The sequence below is a fragment of the Rhinolophus sinicus genome, chromosome 13 (genome assembly GCF_057876585.1).
Source record: "Rhinolophus sinicus isolate RSI-liver-muscle chromosome 13, RSI-T2T, whole genome shotgun sequence".
NCBI lineage: Eukaryota > Metazoa > Chordata > Mammalia > Chiroptera > Rhinolophidae > Rhinolophus > Rhinolophus sinicus.
The window spans coordinates 27,079,520-27,091,619 of NC_142513.1; the positions used below are offsets into that span (position 1 = coordinate 27,079,520).

At 40.6% G+C, this 12,100-nt stretch overlaps 1 long non-coding RNA gene across 1 annotated transcript; it reads left to right on the forward strand.

Annotated features, from left to right (window-relative positions):
- Positions 1-2,454: 2,454 nt before the first annotated feature.
- LOC109449015 (uncharacterized) lies at positions 2,455-11,447 on the forward strand. Its single transcript, XR_012491300.2, has 4 exons — positions 2,455-2,698; positions 2,888-2,966; positions 9,667-9,736; positions 10,936-11,447. It is a non-coding gene; the product is annotated as an uncharacterized LOC109449015 (long non-coding RNA).
- The last annotated feature ends 653 nt before the right edge of the window (positions 11,448-12,100 follow it).

Here is a 12,100-nt window from a genome sequence, read left to right on the forward strand (position 1 = left end):
GAAACAACCTAAATGTTCATCGATGGGTGAATGGATAAAGAAAATGTTACACACACACACACACACACACACACACACACACACACAAATGTTATTCAGCCATAAAAAAGAAGGAAATCCTACCATTTGTAACAACATGGACTTTGAGGGCATTATGCTAAGTGAAATAAATCAGACAGAGAAAGAGAAATACCACATGATCTCACTTAAAGATGGACTCTACCTCTGAAAAAGAACTCATAGAAGCACAGAATTAGATTGGTGGTTGTCAGGGGCAGGGGGTGAGGAATGGGCAAAATGGGTGAAGGTTGTCAAAATAAAATAAGTCCTGGGGATGTAGTGTACAGCATGGTGACTATAGTTAATAATATTGTATATTTGAAAGTTCCTAAGAGAGTAGCTCTTAAAAGATCTTATCACAAAAATCTTTGTAGCTACATGTGATGATGGGTATTAACTAAATTTATTGTGCTGATCATTTCATACTATAGGCATTTATTGAATTATTATGTTGTACACCTGAAACTAATAAAATGTTATATGTCAATTATATCTCAATTTTTTTTCAAAAAGAAGCTTTAGGGATATCCTGATATTGGTCATGAATCTTCATCCACAATCTTCTGTCTTCCATATCTTGATATCCTATATCAATGTAAGAGTTAAGAATCATTTTATTAATGATTTGGGGGGAATTTAATTGATTTGAAGAGGCAATACCAAACCTCAGCCCAAGCCAATAGAGTACAAGTTATAAGGGGGTCATATAGTGTTCCAGCTATCACGGCTGTGTAACAAATTACCCCCAAACTCAGTGGTATTAACCATTTCTTATGCCCAGGAATTCAGACAGGAATTCCGAATGTGATGGCTCCACAGTGTCTGGGGCCTCAGCAGGAAGAGTCAAAGGCTGGAGCAAGAATTATCTGAAGTCTCCTTCACTCACATCTCTGCAGCTTGATGCTGGCTGTTGGCTGGGGGATCTCAGTTTCTTCCACATAGGCTTCTCCATGTTGTATCTGTTAGGGTTTCCAGCCGGGAATTCCCACCACTTCTCAGGAATTTTTTTCACATTTCCATTCCTGAATCCCGAGAAAAGTTGGTCAGGAAATCGGGACAATCGGCTCCTTGAACCCAGGTGGTTGGTAGTATTGGCCGTCACTTTGTGGAAACGATTCATCGTGGAGAACAGAAGACAGTTTATATCTTGGGATTTGGGAACGGAAAAGTGAAAAAAATTCCTGAGAATGGGCGGGAATTCCCACCTGGAAACCCTCGTCCCTCTGCACTGGGCTAGTTTGACCTTCCTCACAGCATGGTGGCTGGATTCCTCAGAGTCACCACCCCAAAATAGAGAGCCAGGCAATGGGTTTTTATGACCTAGCCTTGGAAGTCACATAGCACCACTGCCACTCTACAGCAGGTCCTTGATAGATCTCATTTTGTTATCACGTTGATGAGATGCCTGAGGAACTGAACTCTTGTTTACCTCAATCAGCCTATGGTAAAATTGGTTTTGTTACATGTCGTTTCACTTAAAGTCACAGAACCTGTCAATGTTAAGTGAGGACTTACTGTACTCAATTGGTCAGTACAGTCACAAGCCCTCCAGGTTTAAGCGGAGGGGAAATAGAATCTACCGTTTGATGGCCAAGTTGCAAGTTCTAGAAGAGCATATGGGACTGGCAATATTGTTCTGGCCACTTTTGGAAAATACAAATTGCTATAACATTCTTCAGGAAGCCAGGGGAAATACAGAATCCAGATCCTTAACACTATATTTAAAAGGAGAAAGACCTAAACATGATTTCAATATTATATAAGTGCTTCTGCTTCATAGGAGACATCCTAATTTGAACACACATTCATACATTATATAAAACATGTATACATGTATATGTATATATATATAATCTTGGTATATTAAAATAGAGGGCTTTAGATTTTTTTTGTTTTGTTTTTAAGGAGGGCGCAGCTCACAGTGCCCCATGTGGGGATTGAATGGCAACCTTAGCGTTATTACCACCACGCTCTAACCAACTGAGCTAACTGGCCACCCCAAGATTTTAATGATCGGAATCAATTCCTGTCTGCCACTTTCTCTTTGGGCAAGTTTCTTGCTCTCTTTGCCTCTGTTTCCTCATTTGTAAAATGGGAGAACCACCATTTATCTCTACAAGTTGTTGAAATTAAAAGAAACAATTATTTTTAAGGCTCTTTGAGCAGATTGCACTTGCCAAAGATGATTGAACAATATTTTCTGTCTCACTTATTTCTCTGTAATGTGACCTCACCACTCCCTCATCAAAAGGTGCAGCTTAATTCCCCTCCCTGTGAATCTGGGTAGGTCTGTGACAGCTCCAACCGATGGCATACAACCAAAAAGACGCTGTTTGGCTTCTGACGCTGGTTCATAAAAGGCCACGTAGTCTCAGCCTTGTTCACTGGAACATTCAGTCTTGGAGCCCTAGGCGATCATGTGAGAAGTCTGACAACACTGAGGCTGCTGTGTAGCACATAGTAAGGCCCCGTGTAAGCCCTCCAGTTGACAATCCCAATGCAGAAGTCAGACAGCTGTCAAGGCATCACCAGTCTTCAACCCTTCCCAGCGGAGACTCCAGACATCATAAAGCTGAGACAAATCACTCGCATTCCACCTGAAATCCTGACCCATGGTATCTGCAAACAGAATAAAAAGGTTGTTTTATTTTTTTATTTTATTTTATTAAATTTATTGGGGTGACAATTATTAGTAAAATTACATAGATTTCAGGTGTACAATAAACCGCTAAGTTTTGAGATACTTTTTTATGCAGCAATAATTATTGCTAAAACAAAATGTGACACAGAACTATAGAATTTAATTCTTTTCTCTTCCCTTTCTTAGATTACTCTGGATAACTTATTAAGATGCCAGAGATAGCATCCGATACTGTTGGGGATCTACAAGGACAACAAATTTGAAAGTAACTATAACAAATATTATGTTACATGTATGCCACAGAGAGAGGCAGGGAAGCAGGGGCCAGACAGATGGTCATTGCTGGCAAAACTATAGCAGATTCCATGCTGACAAGCAGGTTCCCAGAGTTCAGAGCTTGGCAAAGGGTCAGGAAAGGATAAGTCATTCAGGGCCAACATGTCACAACTCAGCAGGTCCCTGGTGCTTGCCAGCCTCAGTAGCATGACGCACTTGGGTAAAGGGAAGAACCTAGTTTGGGTTAACCCTGGGACCTGGAGTGTTGAGATGCATAGTGGGTATTAAGGAGAGGAGGGGGGCTTGACTGTAGGATGCAACTCAAGATGGGATAACACTATAAACTAATCGTTATCCAAAGGAGCAGGGTGGCCTCAGCTTGCTTAGTGTTGTTCGTATTCAAGGTGATCCAAGTCAATGGATGAGATAAGGCAGCAGATCTTTATAGAGGCAAGTTTCCTTGAAGTAAAGCATCAGGCAGCCTTGTAATTCCCAGTATGTTTCCAGAAGGAAAATGATGTTACACATTAATGGGATTATTGAAAAAATTTCATAGACTATTTACAAAGTTGTGGGAGGGTTAAGGGAAACCAAAATGGATGGTACAGTGAAATGAAGCAAGAGTGGGAAGCCACTCACACCCCTAGGCCGAAGGGGCAACAGGCAGTGAAAGTTACAGTTAGAGAGAGCTGAAGCCTGTTGGCAGAAGCTCTGGCTTTCAGCAGAAGAATGCAGCCTTCTATAGCAACCAGCAGGGAGGAATCCAGGAAAATACCTTCTCCAGCCTTACTCTCCTTCTGCCATCACCTTTCTTGGCTGAATCCAAAGGGAAGCCAGAGGGGAGGGGCCCAATGAAGTAGTCCGCAAAGGTCAGTCTTCCAAGGCACGGAACAAAATGAAGAAAGTCGAGATTGGACCTGTAGGGGCAAACGGCAGATACCCAATACACCATGTTATCTGCACATCTAACTCAGGATAATACTCTGAGGCTGGAGGAGAAGGAGGACAGTGAGGACCCTTGGAGGAGCTGGCATGTAAGGGCTAGGTGTAAACTTCTAGTCCTGGTTCCTCTCCCACTGTGGAACCAATGTTATTGACTGGAAAAACCAGGGGGTAATCAACTAGGATAATGCAGACAAGATTGGCAAATCTATGGCTCAGTAGACTCGCAATAGACTAGGTTATGACAACACAATTAGTTTCACATCTCATTCATTCATTCATTCATTCATTCATTCATTCATGGTTCTTAAACTCAGCACTGCTGACGTTTTAGGCTAGATAATTCTTTGCTGTGGAGGGCTGTCCTGTGCACTGTAGAATGTTTAGCAGCACTCTGGCCTCTACCCTCAAGATTCCTGTAGCAATACCCTATCCAGCTGTGATAACCAAAAACGTCTCCAGACATTTTCAGTTGTCTCCTGGGGGCAAAATCACCTTTGGTTAAAATCACTGCATTCATTCATTCAAGAGATATTTAAGGAGCGTTCATCATGTACAGACACCATACCTTGCTTCATGAAGAAGGCGGGACATTGTCAATGGTTGTGGTACTTGCTTTCTCAAACTTCCTAGTCTAGTAAGGAAGGCCAACTTAAACATGTGATTACACAAATAACCCACTTATGGAGAAAGTTATATTTAATAGAAGATCTGAATGATCTTTTCAAGTAGGTGCCAGTTCTATAATAAAACCCTGGACATGGAAATACCAGGCTGTAGGGAGATTATTTTTATTGGCGTTTAACATTTTTTCAAGCTTAGATTTTTCTTATACGTTGAACCTCCAAATATGGCATACCATAAAGGTGAAATTTAAATAATGCCTGTTAAAATCAGAAAGCTATTTCTGGTAGGTTAAAATGGCTTCATTTTCTTTGCCATTCTTATCATCAAGAAGTAGTTTTGTTCCCTCTCCTGGGAACTAGAACGACCTTGTGCCTGGAATGACCTTGTGCCTGGCTTGACCAATAGAATGCAGCGGAAGTGATGCTGTGCGGCTCCCAAGCCTGGGTCATAAGGAGGTTTAATCTCTGAGAAGAAGCTCAGGGGAGCCCTGAGCCACCATATAAGCTGGAAAGAGAGGAACAATGGATAGGCCCTAGACGATATGCTGCCATATGGAGATTAAGGCCACGAGGAGGAGTCCTGAAATGCCAGATACATAACTAAAGAAGCCATTTTGGATGTTCCAGCTAATTGAGCTTTCAGCCTCCAGATAATTCTGCCTCAGGTACCATCTAACTATAGTCACATGACAATCCCCAAATGAAACCAGCAGAAGAATCACCCAGCTGATCCCAGTCAACCAACAGATCCATGAGAGATAATAATAAAATGGTTGTTGTTTTCAGCTGCTAATTTTGGGATCATTTGTTCTTAGCAAGAGATAATCAAAGAAATCCCTAATGTAATACTGGACATAAGGATGGGAACAATCACTGATATGTTTGTTGTATGAATAATAGTTATGTATGCAAATGAATAGGATATATCAATCAGCATTCTTTTAGGAGCTAGTGATAGAAACCCAATTCAAACTGCTTAGGGAAAAGGTGGAAATTTTTGGCTTGTGAAACCCTAGAAAGAGTTAACTCATCCAACTGTGCAAGTATCAGGGATGAGGTATAAGTACCTAAATGCCACATGCATTTTCTTTCCATCTCTCATTTCTACTTTCTTGTCTATGTTGACTTCATTACTATTCACTACAGTCTAACTTGTCTACCTGGTCACTTACATACGTTCTATCATTGATTCATAGCTTTATTTATAACTTTACATACCATCTTTGTGGTTGTGCATTTATTGCTAAGACCAGGTGGGAGGTTCCCACTTTCACATCTTACAAATTCTACTACTGGGGAGAGACTACATGCTTCTTTTTCTTAAGTACAATTTGAAAAAAATCCCAGAAATAGAATCAGATTGGCCAACCTTGGGTCAATCACTATCCCTGAGCCAATAACTGTGACTAAATAAGGAATGAGGGGAGGAGAGGAGAATCATATAAGAAAAAGCAGGTTCCTAAATAGCCATGTGGGGAGGTAAGGATGTGTATCAGTTAACTTTTACATATTATAAACCACCCCAAACAGCAACCACTTCATTTGCTCACAATTCTGCTGGTCAAAGGGCATTTTGTATGCCTGGTCTGATAAGCTGGGGCTGGATGGTCGAGGATGGCCCACTCAATTGTCTGGTGGTTGGTAGGTTGATTGCTTGGGTGGGAGTGGGGAGAAGGGGAAGACAGTACATTTACATATCTGGCACTTAGTTTGATATCAGCTAGGGTGACAGGATGATTTGGCCACATGTCATTCATCATCCAGCAGGCTAGCCTGCCTGGGCTTGTTCACATGATGGCACAAAAGATTCCAGCACTAGAGTTGAGCCTCAAAGTAATGTATTTTTCAAGCCTCGGTATGTATCCAATTTACTAATGTCACATTGGACCATCAAGTTACATAACCAAGCCCTTATTTAAGTCACCAAAAATATTAACTCCATCTCTTGATGGGAGAAGTTGCAATATAACAAGACTGTTCTTCCCACCAATCTCTCACATGGTGTGTGTGTAGGGTGACGTGATGGTGGAGATTTTCAAGGGAAGTACTGTAGACAAGTCAACTTCTGTTGACAATATAAATGAACCAAATTCCCTACAATTATCTCAATTATCTAGAATTTCCCACTTGGCCTTAGCGATAAATGCACAACCACAAAGATGATGGTATGTAAACTTACAAATAGAGATAGGATGGAATGGTAGAAAGTATGTAAGTGACCAGTCAAGTCCTCTTAGCTTCTCTCAGATGATTGTGAGAAGTTAGATATTTCCTGCCCTTTTATATTTCTGGTATGGACATTGTCCCAGGTTTTGTTTTAGAAGCCTTGACAGCTTTTGAAAACCAACTGCTTCACTGGAAAATGTTGTGCAAACCAGATCCTGCTGTCTGCTAGTCATAAACATGTCCTTTCCAAGAATACGTTCTCCAAAACAATACGTCCTAATGTTTTGGGGGTCACAATTAACTGCAAAAAAATAGAATTATTATTTGTAACTATCAATTAGTGGATAGGAGAGTCTATAATGCACGAGCAATTTGGCCTCTTAGAATTTTTGTTTTGAGCATTTTGTTTGTTAGTGTTTTTTTGTTTTTGCTTTTTTTTTTTTTTTTTTTTTTAATTAAATTTATTGGGGTGACAATTGTTAGTAAAATTACATAGATTTCAGGTGTACAATTCTGTATTACATCATCTATAAATCCCATTGTGTGTTCACCACCCAGAGTCAGTTCTCCTTCCATCACCATATATTCAATCCCCCTTACCCTCATCTCCCACCCCCCACCCCCCGCCCCCCTTACCCTCTGGCAAATTTTTGCTTTTTTTAATAAAGAGGGATACAGCGTCCCTCAAGAGCATCATTGTCTAACGCAAAGAGCATGAACTCTGGAGCCAGAATTCAGGGTTCAAAATCTGACTTTCCCACTCACTATAACCTTGGACAAGTTTCTCAACCTATCTGTCCCTCAATTTCCTTGTCTTTAAAATGGGGATTTAATAACAATATCTTCCCTTAATAACTGTTGCAATGACTAAATGAGTTAATAATTCTGAGGCTCTGATCCCTGCTTGGGATAGAGCCAATGAGACACCATCTTCGAGATATCAATGTGTTATGAGGATGAATATTTCTGTCCCTAGTCATCATCAAAAAGGCCATCACCTCTTTCTTGCTGATGAAGAGCACCACCAGCTCAGGGAGAGGAAGTTAGTGAGACAGTAGTCAATCTATTTGCAAACTGCCGTCTGCCACATAAGGCTGGGGGGGCGGAGAAGTATACAGCGCCAATACAGTGCTTTAGAGGAGGTCAGAGGATTTCAGTCATCTATGCTTTCTCAGTCTCCTTTTTCCATAAGTTGTGTTTTTAAGTGAAGTCAAGCATTAATAAAGTGTTATAAAAATCACAGCCTGTATTTGTCCATCCACACAGGGAAGCCAGCCATTGTTTTCTTGAGCTATCCATCAAAAAAGCAATGACATTCAAGTGTAAGAAACTGACATTTAAAAGGATAAGTTCACTCTAATAGAGTTATTCAAGAAATATTATAAAATAAGTCAATTGTCTACTTCCCATTCTCTAAATGGCGATACAGAGGAATGAGCAAATTCCTTGGTATCAGTGTTGGACACTTAATTCAATCACATGGGTTTTGTTTTTAAGTCATTAAATCATTTGTCTGCCCCACCCCAAATGCCCATCTCAGCCATCATCTCTTCTTATTTTGCCTCCTGTCCACAGAGCCAAAACAAATATTAGCTGAATGAAAGAATAAATAACTTCCTCCATATCACTGACCTCACAAAACACTTTATCAGGAAATGATTACTCCCTGAGCTCAGAATCTAGGTATTTTTGAAGGGTGGGCAGAGCTGAAGGGGAATTTAACCTAGTAAAACAGATCAGAAAACTAGCTCAGAAAAGGGATCCATTCCTATAGATCTGTTATCACCAATATTCTAAGGATGGAAAAATCTCAGAGAAGTGAAAATAAGGTTTATTTTTTTCTATCGAATGGGTAAATCATTTGCAACCTCCTTCTCCACTTTTGTCATTTTGTTTTGCCCATCTCCTCTCCCTGCCCCCCAAAAACAGGTTTGTACAAAAATAAATTTTAAGAAAAAGACTAAGTCTGTCCTTTTAAGTGGTATTTGTTTCCAGGTTCTATGAGGTTTCATGAAATCTCTAGAACATTGAGCACTGGACGCATGAGTTGCTTGGGAAAAGATGAATTGCATTGGAAGAGGAAGGGAAAACCAGCTCTGGATTAGATTTATGGGGTTGAGACATTTGTTATTCATAAGAAACTAGCTGGGGAAATAATGGCAAGAATCGGGCATCTTGTTAAGATAATTGTGTTTCCTGGAAGGAATGCCTGTGTGCTTCCACATTTTTATCTACCTGAGTATTCAGTTGACATTGGCTGCAACACAAACTGCACCAAGCTTAGTAGCATAAAACAACGATCGTTTTATTATGACTATGGATCCTGTGGGTCAGGAATTTAGAAAGGGCACTGTGAGGACATCCTGTTTCTGCTCCATGAGGCTCCGTGAGGCCTCATCTGGGAAGACTCAAACAGCAGAGTGAATTGACAGCTTGAAGATGACATCATCCAAAGGTTTGCTTACTCAAAGGTCTGGCAGTGCTTGCTGGTTATTAGCTGGAATACCAACACATGGCCTCTCCCTGTCTTGGCTTGGGTTTCTCACAGAAAGGTGGCTGGGTTTTAACAGTGAGTATCCCAAGAGAATGTGGGCAAAGCTGTGCTATCTTTTATGATCTAGCCTTGGAAGTCACATAGTATCATTTACACCATTTGCATAATTTACAAACCCACCCAGATTAAAGGGGAGGGAACAAAGTCTACATATCTCCATGTCAGTTACAAACATGTCATATGTCATACATTTTATACAGGTATACATATATATACATATGTATGTAAAGAGCAGACAATGAGATTACTGCGGCCATCTTTGGAAAATATAAGGTGCCACATTGGGCATAAAATACAGTTTAGTTTTTCTTATATGACAGTGTAGAGAATAAAAATATCTCTAGGCTTTGAATATGTTTGCTTAGTTTAAACAAAATAAATTAATATCCTTTTCTCTATAGACTGGTGCGAAGGAAAAATAACCCATTGCTTATTAACACTGGTCCAAGATAGAGCAAGTGAGAATGATGGGTAAGTATACATACTTTGATAATGAGTCCTCCTTGAAATCTCAAGAATACATTAAATCTAAACAAAGAGGGGCGAGAGTGAGTGGAAGAAGATGCTTGATCAGACCAACAGCAGGCTTGGGAAGAAGCTTGGAAAAAAACCTAATTTAGCAAAGCCAAGTATCAGTGAAGCAGGAAGTCTCCCTGGAGAATCAGCCTCAAACTAACAAATGAATTCTTGGGTTTAACGTAGCCCTAATGGCTAACGTCTTTTCCCCGCCTCCCTTAACCAAATTTTGGGTTTAGAAGACTCAATGCAACCACTCTTTGCAGCTAGCCTAAAAAGATTTCTCTCCCCCAGTTTCTCCTCCTCCTCTTTCTTCTCCTGCTGTCTCTGGCACTCAGCTCTATCTCAAGTTCAGTCTTTACTCCAAAAGGGCAAGCACCTCTCGTGAATTGCTGGGAGAGAGTGCTCTTCCACCCCATTGCAATCTCTATAAATTTCTTCTGGTAGACTTGAGATTCCCCCTTGAAGACTATAGAGAGTTTCTGCTATGAAAATGTGTAGAATAATAAATATCCTCTTTTTTAGTTTGGGTGTTTATAAATCGTGGTGTCAAGGGAATGACTCTAATATCAATGTGGTGGGCAGAATTATGGCTCCTCAATGTATCTATGTCTTTATCCCTGGGATCTGTGAATACATTACCTTACATGGCAAAAGGCACTTTGCAGAGGTGATTAAATGAAAGATCTTGAAGTAGAGAGGTTACCCTGGATTGTCTGAGTGGTACCAATGTAATCACAAGGGTCATTATAAGAGGGAGGCAGGAACATCAGTCAGAGAAGGAGATATGAGGGTGGAAGAAGAAGAAGGAGGAGGAGGAGGAGGAGGAGGAGGAGGAGGAGGAGGAGGAGGAGAAGGAGAAAAGAAGAGGAAAGAAGAAGAAGGGAAGCTATGCCACTTGATTTGAAGATGGAGGAAAGGGCCACAAGCCAAGGAATGCAGGCAGTGTTGTGAAGCTGAAAACGGCAAGGAAACAGATTTTTCCCTAGAGTCTCCAGAAGGAATGCAGTCCTGCTGACACATTTTAAATTTCTGACATACAAAATTATAAGAAAATAAATGTATTTTATTAAGCCAGTAAATTTGTGATAATTTGTTATAGCGGCAATAGGAAACTAATACAAACAAATTATTTTTGTTGTTGTTTGCTTCAGAAAATACACGAGGCTTTTGGCGAGAGCTGTTTGGGGAAGAATTTCTATAAATCTTTATGGATTGAGATTGGATCAATGTGACAGTAGTTTAAATGAAGGCCTGGACAGTGACTTCTGGAGCAACACATGAAACTATGGAGAAGATCAAAATCCAAGATTATTGTTCTAAAGTCAAATTTCTTTCTGCTTAGGACATAACTACTCCTGGAGCATAACATAAATATGTTGGCTTTGACCCTTGAACTGGTTAGGTTTGTTATGACAGGCATGGATTGTATTTATGTAAATCAAAACATGCTTAAAATTTGTCCAGGAATTTACTGACACTTCTGATACCAGGATGTATGAAAGAGTGATGAATGCCAAGTTTTGATACACTATTCAGATCTCATGAGTCATATTGTAGAGTCGGGCACACTTAAATATTACAATTACCTATAACTGAAAAATGGAATAATTTTTGTTTTTATATCTGAGTCAGGGTGTGTAAATAATAAGATTCTCTTGATAAATGTCTGAATCATGTCTTCATCTGCCCTTTCAGATTTACTTGCTGCCCTTCTCCATCCTCCTCTGTGCCCTGGGTTGCTGGCCTAACATGGGCTGATTCAGTAGGCTCCCTGGGCTTTCTGACCTTCTGTCTTGAGAGTTCGGCAAACACAAAGCCCATGCAGGTGACCAAAGGGAGTAAGAAGGGTGAGGTGGGAGTATATGTTCTTCCAGCTTCTTCTTAAATAAGCTTCGCCTCGAATCCTTTGAATCCTTGATTCAGGATCTGTTCTGGGGCAATCTAATCGAAGACAGCATGATATCTGGGAAAGGCCCCATCTTGAGGAGGGTCCTCCACAACCTTGCTTGTACCAACCATGGCTGACTGGACCCAAACTGCACCCATCAGATTCTCTTTCTTGTAATTTGTAATGGAACAGAGGATTTTGATCAGTGTGGTCATAGTGTATCACATGTGTAGAAGCACAGAAAACCAGTCTGCAGGATGGCACTGGAAGTGGGTAGGAGTGGGGCAGGAGAGAGAGAGAGAGAGAGAGAGAGAGAGAGAGAGAATGGGCCACAGAATCTGAGAGATGACTTCCTGTTCCAGGCTCCCTGTCTTCCTAAAGCCCGCCTACATCCAGTTCTTGGCCTGTGAATTTTGCATTCCCCCTTG